General features: G+C 60.9%; 1 protein-coding gene across 1 annotated transcript in view; it reads left to right on the forward strand.

The window, feature by feature from the left end:
• The first annotated feature begins 12,771 nt into the window (after positions 1-12,771).
• The window catches only part of SEMA4B (semaphorin 4B), a 30,225-nt gene continuing 26,406 nt past the window's right edge, over positions 12,772-16,590 (forward strand). Inside the window, exon 1 of the mRNA XM_038420594.2 lies at positions 12,772-12,941. The gene's annotated coding sequence lies outside the window, so the exon portion shown is untranslated. The remainder of the gene's footprint in view (positions 12,942-16,590) is intronic.

The following is a 16,590-nucleotide window of genomic DNA, read 5'->3' on the forward strand; positions in this document are numbered from 1 at the left end:
AGGGAAATTGAGGCAGGTGCCCCTGTTGTGCCACAGCTGTGGCTGGAGGGTGCTCCAGGAGGGCTGTAGCTTTGGGGTGCACCAGCTGCCTTCTTGTCCCCAGCTTGTTCTGCTGAGGCATCTGTGTTGGGGAGGGCAGAAAATAAGGTGAATGAAAGAGCTTGAATGCTCAATATCCCCTGGCTGGTGCCCCCTCTGAGGGAGGGGGAGAGCTTCCTTCACTGCTAGGCCAGAGGCCTGGGTGCCTGTCTCAGCCCTGCAGGCTCCTCTTTGCTCTGCCCGGCAGCGGCTCTAATTTTAGTGGTGGCCTTACTGAGGAAAGGAATTGCTGACTGCTGGTCTGGCTCTGCCTTGGCTTGCAGCTGCCTGTGAATTCCAGGGCCTGGGCCTGAGCCAGAGCTGGCGCTGGGCTTTACTGACAGCCCTGGGGCCTGCCCTGCAGACCCCCTTCTGCCCCACAGGCCTGCCAGCCTCACGCTGGGCTTTGCTGACCGCTCTTCCCCCTGCCCTGCAGGCCCCACACGGGGCTTTGCTGATAGCCCTCCAGCCTGCCCCGCAGACCCGCCTGCCCTGTGGTGGGGCAGGGACTCAGTCCTGCAGCTCATGCTGGTCAACATGCAGCCAATCTCCAAAAGCCCACACCCTGGCTGTGCTTGCTGCATGCGGCTGGCGGGAGGAACAGGCTCCCATGGCTTGCTTTGCCCGAGGGAGGGCTGGCCAGCGGGAGCTGCTGGGCTACCAGCGTCTAGGCTAGGGTAGGAGATGCTCCTCCAGCAGCGGTTTACCAGCCAGGCGAGCACTGCACGGCCTCGCGCAGAAGGCCCCAAAGCTACAGAATACATCGTGCATGTTCACTTTACTCTAACTGCTGCCTAGATCCAGCTCTCGGACAATCTGGTCTCTGACCTACAGTTCCAGCTCTCCCCGGTAGCAAAACGTGAGGCCAGCGAGTTAGAAGAGCCTTACCCTCTGGGGCAGGGGCTGGTTTCTGTGGGAGCTCTCGGCGTGGTGCCCCTGCTAGGCTCCAGCTCACTCTGGGACCTGAGCCCCGTGGGGCCATGGGTGCTCTGGTCCCACCCTCCCCTGCCCTGCCTCACCCATGCAGGCCATTGTGCAGAGGCAGGACGGAGGCCGGAGCACCGCGGGCAGAGGCTGATTGCCATGGCTGTAACTGTGCTGGAGGCTCTGGGTGCTGGTCCCCTGGGTCCCAGGCTGCTGGAGCTGAGTGCATGCATTGGAGTCCAGCTGAGCCTCCGCATTTTGCAGAAAAACAGCTGGGGCCTGGCACCCTCCTGGCAGCATGGGAAGAGGGTGCAGGAGGGGCATTTCCTGGGACTCAGGTCTGGATCGATGCCTGGTACCCACACTCTGAGAGGGGGCTGCTTGGCTGTAGGGATGCTTTAGTGCCAGATTCAGGCAGAACCAGCTGGCCTGTGTGCCTCCCTGATCCCTGCTGGGCCCCTGCCTGCCCAGAGCTCCCTGGGAGGGGAGGGAGCCGTGGGAGGCAACCTGGTTCCCCCATGCTCCAGGTACCCCCAGCTCCCATTGCCCCTCCCCCAAACCCCCTTTGTGACTGGGGCGGGGGATCCTGCTGTTGCCCCTCCCTGGGGTTAGGGCTCTGGGGAACGGCACTATGGAGTCCACAGGCCAGGGCTGGCCAGGTCCCCGGCATGGGGCAGTTCTAGCCCATTCCCTCTGGAGCTCTGGCTACTCATGCCCTCCCGCAGACATGCTGGTGCTGCCTTTCCAGGCACGCACAGGGGAGCAGGGTGCAGCCAGTCCAGGCACCAGGCCTAGGACCGGTACAGCTCAGAACCCGAGGGGAGCTGTCGTGATGGATCCATGTGCCCCAAGCGAGGGAGCAGCCCCACTGGCCTGGCCTGGCTTTCCTCATTGGTCTGCAGCTTTGATCCAATTGCACCTGGACTCCCCAGAGTCCTGCCGGGGAAGGGCCGAATGCCCACACATGAAGTTGGGCACCTCACTCTGAGACCTGATGCCCAGAGGGCCAGCTCCTCTGGAGATCTGGCTACTGGTACCTAGGTGCCCCGGAGTCACGCTGCAGAGCCTGGAAGTGTTGACCAGGAGTCAGTGCCAGGTTGTTGAGCCCTCTACTCCACACCAGGGGGCGCTGCTCCCCCGCTGGTCCCAGGCTGGCCGGGGAACTGTGCAAAGGGGGGCCTGCTCCCCCCGCTTCACCCCCTGCTGCACCCTCGGGGCTCCTCGTTGCCCCCAGCCCTGGCTGCAGGGAGAGTCAGCCCCAGCCCTGTTCGTGCGCCCCAGAGCTCCTCAGGCAGCTGCCAGAGCCAGGAGATGGAATCCCAGGACTCGGTGCAGCTCCGGCGTGAACTGTGCCCCTCTGCCCTTTGACGGCCCGAGAGACAAGGGGTCCCCAGGCACTGGCTCCTTGCGGTGGAGTCGGCAATCGCTGATGCTGGGCTAAGTCTGTGCAGCAGCTGGGGATTGCGTGGGCTCGTGGCACGCACAGCGTTGCAATGGGACTCATGAATAGCAGTGCACTCCTACACCTGTGTCTGTGGGTGCGTGTTGGTGAACGGGTGTGCATGTGAGCAGGTTACCGAGCGTGCACGTGCAGGGACGATCACTCCACGGCTGGGTGAGCGGAGCTGAAGGCCACAGGTCGTAATCCTGGGGTCAGAGCTAGTCTGAGGAGAACGGCTCATGGGGTGTCAGACAGGGACCCGGCTCCCTTGGCCTAGCTCGTTGCCTGGTAACATTAATTTGCTGCACTTTCCGCAGGCCTGTAGCCTGGGGCTCTCAGGCGGGGTTGCCACACCCTGTGCCCTGTCCCTGGCTGCTCCTGCTGTTTGCCCAGGGGCAGCACCTGTGACCCAGCCAGTCACCCCAGAGCAAACGTCCCCCAGACATGTCCTTAGCGCTGACCGGCGCAGTTTGGCACTCGTCTCATTTACAGCCATGGGGTGTCAAGTGCCCAGCACTGACGGTTTCTTCACAGCAGCCACCAGCCACAGGGATGAGGGCCCAGTGCAGGGCTCTGATCTGGGGTCGGCAGGGGCAAGGGGCATGAAGTGCCTAAAGCAGGGCTCAGATCTGGAGTCGTGGTGAGTGACATGCCCGAGGCTGGGCTCGGATCTGGGGTCTCTGGGGCTGAGGGATGTGAGGTGCCCAGAGCAGGGCTCAGCTCTGGGGCCGAGGGGAGTGAGCTGCCCAAAGCCGGACTCAGCTCTGGGGCCGAAGGGCGTGAGCGACCCAAAGCTGGGCTCGGCTCTGGGGCCGAGGGGCGTGAGTGGCCCAAAGCTGGGCTCGGCTCTGGGGCCGAGGGGCGTGAGCGGCCCAAAGCTGGGCTTGGCTCTGGGGCCGAGGGGGGTGAGCTGCCCAAAGCTGGGCTTGGCTCTGGGGCTGAGGGGTGTGAGCTGCCCAAAGCTGGGCTTGGATCCGGGATCCCCAGCATCACAGACTGAGCGATCCCCCTGAAACCCCGGGAGTTGAGGGGAAGTGTCCCCAGGCAGCGAGCAAGGTGGCCCAAGAACATATGCTGTGGCAGGGTTGCCAGCCCCTTCGTACACAGAGCTGGGTATCCCCTTTGCATGCTGGACCCTCAGCCAGATCCTATCAGTGCCTGACAAGCATCTCAGCCCCTCACTATCCATCCCAGCCCCTTGGTGGAGACCCCTGGTGAGGGCACAATGTGGGAGGAGCACAGGGCACAGGCTGCGGGGCAGGGGAGGTGTGGTTAGGAGGCGGTGGCTCTAAGACTGCTCTGAGCCTGACTTTGCTCCCTTTCCTGAGGAAACTCAAAGGTCCCTCAGGCCAGGAGCAGGCTAGTTTGTGCCGTGGGTAAGGAATCTGCTGGGTTCTCATGCCAAGGAGACGAGAGCATCACGTGAGAAGAGCTGCAGCCCCATGTCCAAGGCGGGACTGGCCCAGGCCATGCCCCTCTTGCCAGGAGGAGCCGAAGACCCTTGGGAGCTCACCATGGCCAGGCTGTGTTGGCACAGACTGGACCATTTTTGTGGCAGGAGTTGGCTTCCCACTGCCTGCCAGGCTGACTCCGCTGCCATCCATAACTGAGGGGCACCTGGTGCTCTGTGGTCTGTTCTCTGTACCCAGCACGGCACCAGGAGGATCAGTGCCCACAATGGGGCCCTACTGCACCTCCCCAGCCCCTGCCCCAGGTAGTCACGCCCCGGGCTGGCTGCCCCACAGCCTGGCACAGTGAGCTGCCCATTGCCCCGTGCTGCCCTGGCTGACTGCAGGGGGACTCGGGGCCTTCTCCCCATGGGTCACCTGGGCCAGCAGGGTGGGGAAAGGGGGGACGAGCGGGGAGCACTCCCGACACCGCCCAGCCTGGTTTCAGGGAGCTCAGGTATGGCCTCCCCACGGTGCCCAGCCCCGCTGGTTTCAGAGACACCCACTGCCAGGAGCCATCCCAGTGCTGCAGCCAGCAACCCACCTGCGAGAGCCCAGGAGATCCCCTGGGATGGCCTGGCAGAGCAGTGGGGCTGGGGGAGCCCTGCCACAGGCCAGTTGGAGCGGTCTCAACCTTGGTGTCTCTGCTCACCTGGGCAGAGCTAGGGCAGGAGCCCAGAGGCAGGGAGGCCGTGTGGCCTCCCCTTGCAGATGTGTGGGACCGCGTGGGGGGCTGGCACACTGGGGAGATACCAGTTCCATAGCCTTGTGGCACCGTCCCCCATGTAGCCATAGTTACCAGGTCTCATGGCCACCCAAGCTGCCCATCTCCTCAGGGTGCAGTGGGATAGGGGTGGGGCAGAGCAGCCCTGTGAACTGTGCGCCCGCAGCGCTGTGTCCCCTCATCAGCACTGGCACTCGCGGGCAGGAATTGGGTCAGGAGGGTCCCAGGCCCTGAACTCCTGGCCTCTGGATCTGGGAATCCCAGGGATGGGGGAAGCAGCTGTGACTCTAAGGTCCCAGAAGTGGTGCAGGGATCTCTGGCCCTCCCAGCACTGAGCCCCGGCATGGAGGGGATGGCTCTGTGCCTTGAGAGACCCTGCCCCAGGCCTGCTGAGCGGCAGTCCGCTGGAGGGGAGGGGGCCGGCCAGGCAGGGTCATGTTTGTGCTGGATCTCTCCAGTCCTGCCCCAGGGCTGCAGCCCAGCCCCTGTGATCCAGCAGAGCCAGCAGCCACCTGTCTTTATGGCAGGAGAGACAAGGTGGGTGAGGTAATATCTGCTATTGGACCAACTTCTGGTGGGGAGGCAAGAGCTATGGAGCCACCCAGTGCTTCTCCAGGCCTCACCGGTGGGAAGAGATGGGTTTGCAGAAGTATTTAGCAAACAGTGGCCTGTTAACACCTCTGCAGTCTGAAGACAAAAAAGGGAGGGTCAGTGGGCTACAGATCATTGTAAGAAGCCGTAAATCCAGGTCTGTTCAGTCAGTGATTGTCAGTGTCTAGCAGAGTGATGACTCTGAGCCCTGGCTCACCTTTGGAGAGCGCTGAGCAGGTTTCCATGGTGGCTGAGGACTGAGTGGCAGCTAGTCCTCGCTTTGTCTGCTTTCCCCACATGGTTACCATAAGAAGCTCACAACGGCCCGACTGGGTCAGGCCAAAGGGCCCTCCAGCCCAGTGTCCTGTCTGCCGACTGTGGCCAGGGCCAGGTGCCCCAGAGGGAATGAACAAAACAGGGAGTCCTCCAGTGATCCATCCCCTGTCGCCCATTCCCAGCTCCTGGCAAGAGGTGAGGGACACCATCCCTGCCCATCATGGCTAATAGCCATGAATCGACCTGTCCTCCAGGAACAGATCTAGTTCTTTTTGAACCCTGTTATAGTCTTGGCCTTCACAACATCCTCTGGCAAGGAGTTCCACAGGTTCACTGTGCATTGTGTGAAAAAATACTTCCTTTTGTTTGTTTTAAACCTGCTGCCTGTTAATTTCATGGAGTGACCCCTAGTTCTTGTGTTATGAGAAGGAATAAATAACATATCCTTGTTTATTTTCTCCACCCCAGTCATAGTTTTATAGACAATCAGATTCCCCCCCCCCATAGTCGTCTCTTTTCCAACCTGAAAAGTCCCAGTCTTATTACTCTCTCCTCACACGGCAGCCGTTCCACACACACCGAATCATTTTTGTTGCCCTTTTCTGAACCTTTTCCAGTTCCAATAGATCTTTTCTGAGATGGGGCGACCGCATCTGCGTGTCGTGTTCCAGTTGTCACCCTGGTGGTTAAGGAGGCTGGGCACAGTGGGTCTGTGTACAGTGTGGGGGGTTACATTAGGAGCCCAGGACTAGGCTCCCCTTCTGTTCCCAGGCAGGCTGCGGGCAGCGTGGGGACTGGCAGGGGTAGGACAAGTGTAAAGGGAGGAACTTGGGAGCAGGCTGCCTAAGACTCCCCCGGCCCACAGCCAGTGCCGAGGGGCCCAGAGCTGAACTCCCCCCTCACCCGCTTGGCAGAGGGGGAAGGACTGAGGCTAAATAGGCAGCGCTGGGGGCAAGAGGGCAGGGTTCCGGGGGCGTGCGCCACCATGGGCTCTGCCCACTCAGCCGGGCTCTCTCTGGACAGTGTATAAGGACAAAACCCAAGCCAGGCGCGCTCCTTGCAGCTGCTCCCCCCTCCCCAGGGCTGCTGGGAAACCTTCTCCCCCACTCAGCCTCACCCAGCTAAGTGCCACTGGAAGGACACGTGCCTGCCGCCTCCTCTCTGGCTGGGGGCTGTGCAGCTTTCTGCAGCAACAGATGGGGCTAGTGTGTGAACCACTCCTGTGCCAGCCCCTGCAGCGAGATCCCATCAGATGGGAGCATTGTGCTCAGCCAGTCTGACCTGGCCAGCCCAGGCCAGAGACCCCCTGCAGAGTCCCTGCCCCTTTCCAGCCCATAGCCTGTCATCTGCATACTTTACCAGCAGTGGTTTTATGGTTCCTTCCAGGTCATCGAGAAACCTAGTGAATAGCACTGGACTAAGACCAGCCCCTGCAGAGCCCCGCTAGCCACAACCCAACTGGATGGTGAGTCCCCATTTACAATTACTTCTTGAGAACGGTCAGTCAGCCAGTTCTGACTCCATTTAACATGGTGTGACGAAGCGGGACTGTTCTTAATGTTTCCTCTGAATACTGTAGGGGCGCCTCAGTTTCCCCTAGGCATTTCTTAAGTCTCTAGGTGGTGGGATAAGGGGGTGTAATTGTTGCAGAGCAAAGGGCCAATGTACATAAATGGCCGACACTCTGTCTCCTGGCCACTGATGGCCAGGGCCCTTCCCCCCTGCAAGGTGAGAGCTAAAGGGTTGGAGAACAAAGGAATCAGGTGCCCTCCTGGCCTGGGAAAGGGACAAAGCCCAGAGGAGAAGGGGTGGAGAGTGAGTCAGTTGGGGCTGGCTGGGCACGTGGAGTGAAGTGCAGACATGGTTGCCTGGCTCACTGCCCCCCAAAATGGACCCAGCTGAGGGGTCCTGTTCTCTGTACCTACAAGCTCTGTGTTAGACCATGTTCCTGTCGTCTAATAAACCTCTGTTTTACTGGCTGGCTGAGAGTCACGTCTGACTGTGGAGTTGGAGTGCAGGACCCTCTGGCTTCCCCAGGACCCCGCCTGGGCGGACTCGCTGTGGGAAGCGCACGGAGGGGCAGAGGATGCTGAATGCTCCGAGGTCAGACCCAGGAAGGTGGAAGCCGGGTGAGCTGTGTGTCCTGCAGACAGGCTGCTCACAGAGAGGAGACTTCCCCAGAGTCCTGACCGGCTTTGTAGGGAGCAGCTCCAGAGCATCGCCCGGGGACCCCGGGACACATGGGCTGTATAGATTTTGTATTGGGCTAATTTTGTAATCAGCATGTTGTGTGGTACTAAGACAAATACCTGAAGGAACCCTAAGCAATCTTGTGTCAGCACAATCCCCTTTAACCCAATTTATACTCTCATCAGAATACGACTGCAGGTTTGTTTGACAAGCCGTGTTGTCTATAAAACTATGTCAAGTGGCATTAGTTGTGCTGCCCTCCCCATATTCTTTCCCAAGTGTGTCCCAGGTCAGTTCCACGCTCTGTGATCGCTGCCACACTGGCTGGCTATAATTATCCAACTTGTCCCATTTACGCTTCTGAAATATTGGCACAGTTGCTTCCTTCCCATGCTGCAGGGTTGGGGAAGTCCCTCCAGGCCTGGCACAGGGAGCTGCCCAGCCAGCGCCGGGGCGTGGGTCTCCAGTCCTGCTGATCACAGCACGGCCAGCTTTAGTTACTGCTGTTTAACATTCTGTCAGAACCGAGGGCCTTGCATTATCGCCGTGAACATGACACCCAGCACCTGCCCTTTGCAAATCACACGGACAGACGCCCCCCGCCCACTCCTGTCCCAGGGGATTGCCCCTCCCAGGGAACCTCAGCCCCCCCCCACCAGCCAAGGTGGGACAAGGGCCTTGTGAACTGCGCTGGCTAGTTAGGTTCTCTGATGGTGGTGCCGAGCAGGACTGACGGCCTACACAGGGGCTGTTTTGGCAGCAAGTGGGGGAACCCTTTGCAAAGTCTGCGGAGCCAGGATGTCAGCAGGAGGCTCCCAGCCCCGTTAGATCATATATACCCTGATCCCCCAGCCCCAGTGACGCTCCCTGCCTGCTGTCGGCCGCCATTACCACAATCCCCCCACCGGGCACTGGGCCCATGGAGTCAGGACGCGGCCTGCAGCACATCTGGGCTGCTGAGATCTTGCCAACTCAGCCAAATGATTGGACCTGGTTCAGCCTTCCCTACATAGAAACAAGTGATTCTGCACATTGCCAGCAAAGAGTCAGGGCAGCTGGGCTGGCTAGCTCTCGCTCCCCCTAAGCCAGAGTCGGGCTGGGACGGGAAGCCATTCCAGAGCAGCTGCAGGAATCTCCGTACCAGTCCTTCACCTCGCCTGACCCCGAGCGAACATGAACTCTGAGTCACAGGCCCCTGGGAGGCAGAGCTCCCCTCAGGGTTGCAGAGGGAATGTCAGGGGGATGGTGGGATCCCTGGGTATGAGGCCTGTCTCTAACCACTAGACAGTGCTGCCTCCAATGGGCTCTGCAGGCAAAACTATTTGCTAGAGGTGAGGGGCCATGCTTTCGGCAGCCCCAGGGCCAGAGAACCAGAGCTGGAACATGAATTAGCTGGCAACAAACCCACCTGCAGAGGGGGCTGCCCAGAGGATGGGGGCCCAGCTTTCTGACAAACAACTGGATTAACATGAACTAGCACAGGGCCCCTGGGGTGCCTGCCAACTTTAAATGTCAAAGGGGGGGACCAGAGCCAGCAGCGCCCTCCCTGCCACCTCCCGGGGGCTGCGTATTTCAGCCCAGTCCCCTCCCCATCCTTAGCCGGAAGCACCAGCATTTTCCTGAGCCCGTTATGTGCTGAGCATCTGTGGACCCCAGAGTCCTGGGCTGGCCCCCCTCCCCATAGCTCAGGGCTTCCCCACCAGCCTGCATGTTAGCAACCTTCCTTGCCACACTTGGCAGCACAGGCTGGTGTATGTGGGACCCCGCCCGCACTGGGCCCCAGCTACCTCCCACTGAGCTGCACCTCCATGGCCCCTCTCCCATGGCCAGCTGCACGCAACAACTGGCGGTGTCTCTGGGAACTCGTGGGCTGCTCAGCTGCAGGCAGCCCCAGACAAGCCATCCAGTGGCAACCCTTCACACAGGGCACACTGCACAGTGACTCCCCACCCCGGTGCGGTGCATGCAACAGCCACCCCACCCCACAGCCCTGGGAGCTCCCTGGCCTGCATGTTGCTCCAACCCCCATGAACTCGGTAGGCAAAGGCCAAGGACGTGGCCGCTCTTACAGTGAGGGAGGTTTTCCTGTGGTTGGATCTAAACCTGCTCTGCTGTAGTTTGAACCCACTGCCTCTTGTCCCGCCCTCTGTGGAAAGAGAGAACAAATTTCTTCATCTCTTTCATGGCAGCCTTTCAAGTATCTGAAGACTGCGATCCTGTCTCCCCTTAATCTCCTCTTCTCCAGACCGAATATACCCAGTTCCTTCAGCCTTTGCTCGTATGGCTGCATTCCTTCCCTTTGTCATCTTTGTCGCTCACCTCGGGATCCTTTCCAACATGGGCGGCAGGTATTGTAGGCAAGAGGAGGCTGTGTCTCCCCAAATAGCCGGCCGTGGCTCCGCCTCCAGGCCAGTGTTCCTCCTGCAGGGACTCGGGGCTGCCTGGCGCTAGGCTGTGCTGCCTGCCCGAGCACCAGGACTGAGGGCCGCCCGGAGACCCAGGGCTGGGAGTGCAGCATCCGCGCTGCCCAGCTGCCCGCAGCACCGAGGCTGGGGGTGCGACGACCGCGCTGCCCGACCGCCCGCAGCACCGAGGCTGTGAGCGCTGTGGCCGTGCCACACAGGGGCTGTGGGCAGTGAGGCTGCGGTGCACTGGGGCTGGGGCCTCGCCCCGGGCCGTCCAGGTGCTGGGGCCAGGGGGGGCCGCAGTGGGGGTGCTTTTGGCTCCTGCAGGGGAGGGAAAGGTAGAAGGGGGGAGGGGCAGGGTCTTGGGCACAAGGGGTGGGGCCAGCGATCAGCCTCCCTGGACAGCCGGGTCACTGACAGCCGGGTCCAGTTTCTCCACGTCCTTTCAATACATTGGTGACCGATGTTGGACACAGTTCTCCAGCTGAGTAGAGCGGAACTATCTCCTCCCGTGACTTGCATGCTCTGTATCTCTGTCAATGCAACCTCAAATTGCATTGGCTTTTTTGCAACAACATCGCATTGCTGACTCATGTCGAGGTTATGATTCACCCCAACTCCCAGATCCTTCTCAGCTGTGCTGTTGCAAGCACAGTTCTCCCCCACTCTGGAATTGTGCATTTGGTTTTTCTTCCCGAAGTGGAGCACCTCACATTGGTCTTTGTTGAATGTCGTTGTGTTGTCAATAGCCCAGGTCTCCAATTGTTCCAGATCCCTCTGAATTTTAGCTCTGTTCTCCAAAGTGTTGGCAACCCTCTCCCCAACTTTGTGTCACCTGCAAACTTCATCAGCGTGCTCTCTAGTCCTCCATCCAGGGCATTAATAAAGATCCTAAATAACACCAGGCCCAGAACCGATCCCTGTGGAACCCACTGGAGACCTCCCTCCAACCTGATGTCATTCCATTAATAGTCACTCTTTGTCTGTGGTTGTTTAACCAATGATGTTTCCACTTAATGGTAGTTCTTCTGAGCCCACATTTCTCCAGCTTACTTGTCACAATGTCCTGTGGGACTGTGTCAAAAGCCTGGCTGAAGTCCAGCCTCTCTCCTTCTGAACCACTAGGGCAGAGGCAGGGGCTCTTGGTGGAGAAGTAGCTGTAGAACTTCCTGCCATTGGAGATCTGACTGGACCAGAGCCTTGCAACGTTGGGGTGTCCATGCAAAACGCACCCCTGCCCTAACCTTCCCCAGTGCCAGATGCTGCCCAGGAGTGACACGGCCAAGGGGCTTTGCGGCAAGCTGGACCCAGGCTCTGGAGTGAGGCCCCTGGAGCTGCAGCAGCATCAGAGAGATGTTCACGTGCCAGAGGGTTCACTGAACTCAGAATGGAAGTGAGGGACCTGCTCAGCCAGTCACCCAGCCCTGTTCTTCGACATTACAGTCAGCGTATTTCATGCTGGCCCCTGGTTTGGAGCTTTCTGCACACACCATCTGCTGGCACACGCAGGCTTCCCACCTGTAGAGATGCCTGGGGCAGCTCTCCTCTTAGAGAGATGGTTTCAGGCTCTCTGCAGACTCAGGCAGACCTCCCTCCATTGCTTACAAGTGGGTCATGCTTTTTAACTTTCCTTTGCAACCACAAGGGCTAGAAATGCTGATGAGTTTCTGGAGCTGACTGTGCAGCACAGGGCGAGTGTTGTGGGCATGGGGTCCCACATGGGACTAGGAGGACTGGTGATGCAGACTGCAATCTGTAAAAGGGCAGGGGGAGAATGACCCTCTCCTTGCAAATGCCAGCTGCGGCCCATGGGATGGCCTAGTTGAGAGGCATCCCCAGATGTCTCTGGAGGTAGAACCTTTCCTTGCAGTGAGAGGAATGGGGCTCCTGGATCTGCCATGGAGTGACGTCCCATAACCCATCTTTGGGCTCTCACCCGGACGCGAGATGCCTGCTTTCTGCGCCTGGAGCTTGCTGCGGTCCCAGGAGCGGGAGTGTTTGGGGGCCTCCTGCTCTGACTTGCTGCTGGCTCCCAGATAAGCCCATGCTTCCTGCTTGCTAGAGCCCGCGCTGCGGCTAGCCCTGCCGTTCCCTTCCCCGCTGTCAGGGACCTGCTCACGCACCCCCAGAACGCTGGACATCCGGTACTTCTGGGAACGGTGCGATCCACGCCTGCCAGGTGACCTCTTGTGCACGGTGTGTGTGAGGTCCTGCCAGCCGTGCGCTCTGCGAAATGGCCTCCCCAATCCTACATCAGACGAAGCCACGGACAAGGGACAAACAGAGGAACGTGGGGCACACAGCTAAGGGTGGGCGAACGCCCTGCTGCCTTGTTAACCTGACCGGCTAGCACACAGAGGGCCCCCCGACCAGCCAGTCTGCCCTGCCTGGGATCCCCGCTCCCAGCCCTGAGTGGAGGTTTGGGACAGAGCCCCCAGGCCCAGGACCGGGGTGGAGAATCCGCCCCAGGGGACACTGGCCCACTCCAGTCCGGCTCTGCCCGCTCCTGTCCCCCGGGCTCCCGGGCCAGCGCTCCAGGGTGTCCTCCCGCCTTCTCCCCCAGCTTTTCTGGGGCTGCCCAGGGCAGGGGCTTGGGACGGAGCCCTGCGGGTGACCCCCGCCTCCCCCCGGCCCGGCGAGCCCCTGAGCACGGGGCGGGGCCCAGCCTGGCCCCAGCGGCCGAGGTGGGGGGGCTGGCGAGCCCCGGCGGGGTCTGCAGCGAGCCCGGCTGCCCCTCGCCGTCGGGCTGGGGGCCGCGCAGACCCCGCCCCGCCGGGCAGGAGGCGGCGCGGAGCCGAGCGGAGCGGGGGGCTCCCACCGGGGACATTCCCGCCCGGGCAGCGGGGCCGGAGGCGTCCGAGCTGGTGAGGACCCGAGCGGGGGGCGCTCTATGGCAAGGCACGCGGGGGGCTGGGTGTGCAGGGGAATGTGTGTGGGGCTGGTGTGGATGTGGGGCTGTGTGTGCAGCGGCTGTGTGGGGGGCTGGGTGCGCAGTCGCTGTATGTGTGGGGCTGGTGGATATGGGGGGGCTGGGTGTACAGGGGGCTGGTGTGGATGTGGGGTCTGTGTGTGCAGCAGCTGTATGGGGGGCGCTGTCTGTGCCGGGGGCTGTGTGTGCAGCGGCTGTATTGGGGGCGGTGTGTACAGGGGGCTGGTGTGGATGTGGGGTCTGTGTGTGCAGCGGCTGTATGAGGGGCTGTCTGTGCCGGAGGCTGTGTGTGGGGCTGGTGTGGATGTGGGGCTGTGTGTGCAGCGGCTGTATTAGGGGGCTGTGTGTACAGGGGGCTGGTGTGGATGTGGGGTCTGTGTGTGCAGCGGCTGTATGGGGGGTGCTGTGCGTGCAGGGGGCTGTGTGTGGGGCTGGTGTGGATGTGGGGTCTGTGTGTGCAGCGGCTGTGTGGGGGGCGCTGTGCGTGGGGCTGGTGTGGATGTGGGGCTGTGTGTGCAGCGGCTGTATTGGGGGGCTGGGTGTACAGGGGGCTGGTGTGGATGTGGGGCTGTGTGTGCAGCGGCTGTATTGGGGGGCAGTGTGTACAGGGGGCTGGTGTGGATGTGGGGTCTGTGCGTGCAGCGGCTGTATGGGGGGCGCTGTGCGTGCAGGGGGCTGTGTGTGGGGCTGGTGTGGATGTGGGGCTGTGTTTGCAGTGGCTGCATGGGGCGGGTTGTGTGTGCAGGGGGCTGGGGGAGCTCTGGGGGGTATATCTGTATCTCTGACTGTGAGGCCAAGGGCAGTGTCCAGGATCTGGGAGCGTTCCCCTGCCCTGTGTTCTCCATGCAGCTTGTGGCTCTGCAGTGGGGCCCTGTGGTGGGTGTGTCAGTCTGTCTGTCTGGATCCCAGGGAAATCCTGGGATTAACCCCCAGCACTCACCTGATGGTAACCATGGAGACAGCCAGAGAGGAAAGGGGTGGGGACTGATTCCAGATGCTGGTGTTTCAGTGCAGAGCTCCCCCCCCACATCTGTACCAGGGCCCAGTGGCCTGATCCCCTCTTCCCTTGTCCTGCAGAGAGCGTTTGAATGGGGGTGCCGGGAGCCCCCGCCGGCGCAGGGGGAGCCCTGGGCATACACACAGTGGTTGTCAGGATCTGCATGTTACCAGTTTGTACATGATACCGGTTAGATACGGGACATGACAGCATGAGGTGTAGTGAGTATGTCAAGCCTGAGAAGAGTTGCTGACACAGAATCGCGACCCATCCTCTGTGTCACAGGGAGCCAGTGCAGGGACTTGAGTGGACATGGTGAGCACCATGGGCAAGGGGCCTGGTCTGAGAGCTGATGGGTGTTGGGGAGACCAGAGAGCGGGAGGCTACACCCGCCAAAACAAGGGCAGGACGTGGCTGGGCTGGATGGTCCCGTGGGACGGGCTCGTGTGTAACCCCAGAGGGGTTTCTATGTATTTGTTTTGGTGGGTGGAGACAGGTGCTGCCTGGAGGCCAGTATTGGGGGTATGTGGGGTGATGTTCCCAACAAACTCCCTTCCAACGTGCAGCTACCATGTTAGCCTCTGCCCAGAGCAGCAGCTGCTGTTTACGAGTGGACGTGAGTGTGTCCCGAGCAGTGCCCCAGCGTCCAGCCGTCCCCAGCCCTGCCCATCTGAACACAAGAGTCCCTGCGGGGCCTGGTTCAGAGTGCGTTTCCTCTTCTCTTACCCAGCTGCCTGGAAATCCCTCCTGGGTCCTAGACTGACAAGGGGCTGGAGGCTGGGAAGCAGCAGAGGCTGGTTCCCCTCCCCTTCCCTCTCCTCCTTCACCGCAAGTCCCTTTCCACCAGGGCAGCTCATTTAATTGTTCAAATCAAGCACTCCTCATGCTGATCATCTAGCTCTGAGTGTGTGTGTGTCTGTGCACATCTGTGTGTGTGCATGCATGTCATCTCTGCACACGGGTGTCTAGGTCCCTGGGGTGTGCACATGTACCAAACCCTTCCTCCCCCCACCCCTGCTAACACCAACCCCACATGATGGGGAAGCTGCACAGGCAGGATGGGCAGTGTAGCTGTGTGCACACACGCACACCCACAAGCCATTACCTATGCTGCCTAAGTGTGTGAGACTGAGCAGAAACATGTGGCCTTGAACATGTGTGTGAATGCCTGGCCTGTGCCATGCATGCTGCATCTGTGCCAGGAACCCTTGCTCCCGCTGCCCCCCCATGCTCACAGGGGAGGAGATAAATGGGAGCTTGTGGTACACAGGCCTGGCTGCCAGCAGCTGGGACCAGACCCGACTCAGAGGGAGCGAGTTTGAGGTGGGGGGCTGCTCCTGGCAATCTGCAGGGAGCTCTTACGGGGGTAGGCCTCTGCACCCGCTCGGGTAAGATTGTTACTGGAGTGCATGTGGTACATCCCCTCCCCTCCCACACATGGTGCTGCCCATCACAGTGCCCAGACCTGGGCTGGAGGAACAGAATCTGCAGCTAGCCTGGGAGGGAAGGGGCAGGCAACCCCCTGCTCCCTCCCCCCTCAACCCCAGGCCCCTGTCCTGTCACCACCCTCCCCCACTTCCTATTGGCTCCCTCTCCTGTCAATCTCTGCCTCCTGCCAACTCTTGGCACCCCTCTCCCTGCTTTCAGACCAATATCCCCCCAGCCCCAGGAGAGGCCCATGGGGGAGGGGTCAGAGGGCCTGGAGAAGCCTGAGGCTTCCCGCTGAACAGGCCACAGTGGCCAGGCAGACCCATGTCTGTGATGTCACACCCGCTCCCATAGCAGCGCGTGGTGATGTCACACCCGCTCCCATAGAAGTGCGTGGTGATGTCACAGTACCCAGGTCCCATGGCAGAGGGTGCTGCCTCCTGACTGGCCGCTCTCGCTCTCTCTAATAATGATGCTATCAAGGGAGAGGAAAAACCAACAGCAGCCGTGGGTGACAATGGGGGGCGTGTCCGAGTTGCTGAGCATGAAATCCCCTTGGTGCCAGGGTCACGGCCCTGCCCTGGCATCTCCAGGGGCTGCGCGGGCTCCTGGGGGTTGGACCTCATTCCAGCCCCATGCTCAGAGCTGGACCCGCACCACACCAGCCCCTCCCTCTGCAGCACACACAGCCTTCCGCTGCAGCACCCCTCAACTCTGCGATGGGACCCATGCCCCCACTGCAGGGGAGTCGGTCCCTGCAGAACCAGCGCCCGCTATGAGGCTGTGGGGCAACACCCTCCCCCTTGCAGTGTTTCTGTGGGCTATAGGCCCGTAAGGTGGGGCAGGGAGGGACTGAGCAGCCAGTCCCCTAGGAGCACAGAGCTCGGGAAGGAAGAGAAATAGCTATTTGGTAAACAAAGCAGGTGACCTGGGGGAGGGAGAGCCCAGAACTGAGGCAGGAGCTGCAGGGAAGGACAGGACGGGACTCCCCCCTCAGTCTTTCCCCTGCCCTTCACTCTCCTCTGGCCTCACCTCCTCACCCCACGGGGCTGGGGCCTGGGATCCTTGCACCAGCCTGAGCCCGGGAATTCTTGGCAACCACAAATAGGGGCAATTCTTTCACTCATGTTGCCATGGCAAAATGTCACTGTCATTACTA

Source organism: Dermochelys coriacea, chromosome 10, assembly GCF_009764565.3.
Source record: "Dermochelys coriacea isolate rDerCor1 chromosome 10, rDerCor1.pri.v4, whole genome shotgun sequence".
Lineage (NCBI taxonomy): Eukaryota > Metazoa > Chordata > Testudines > Dermochelyidae > Dermochelys > Dermochelys coriacea.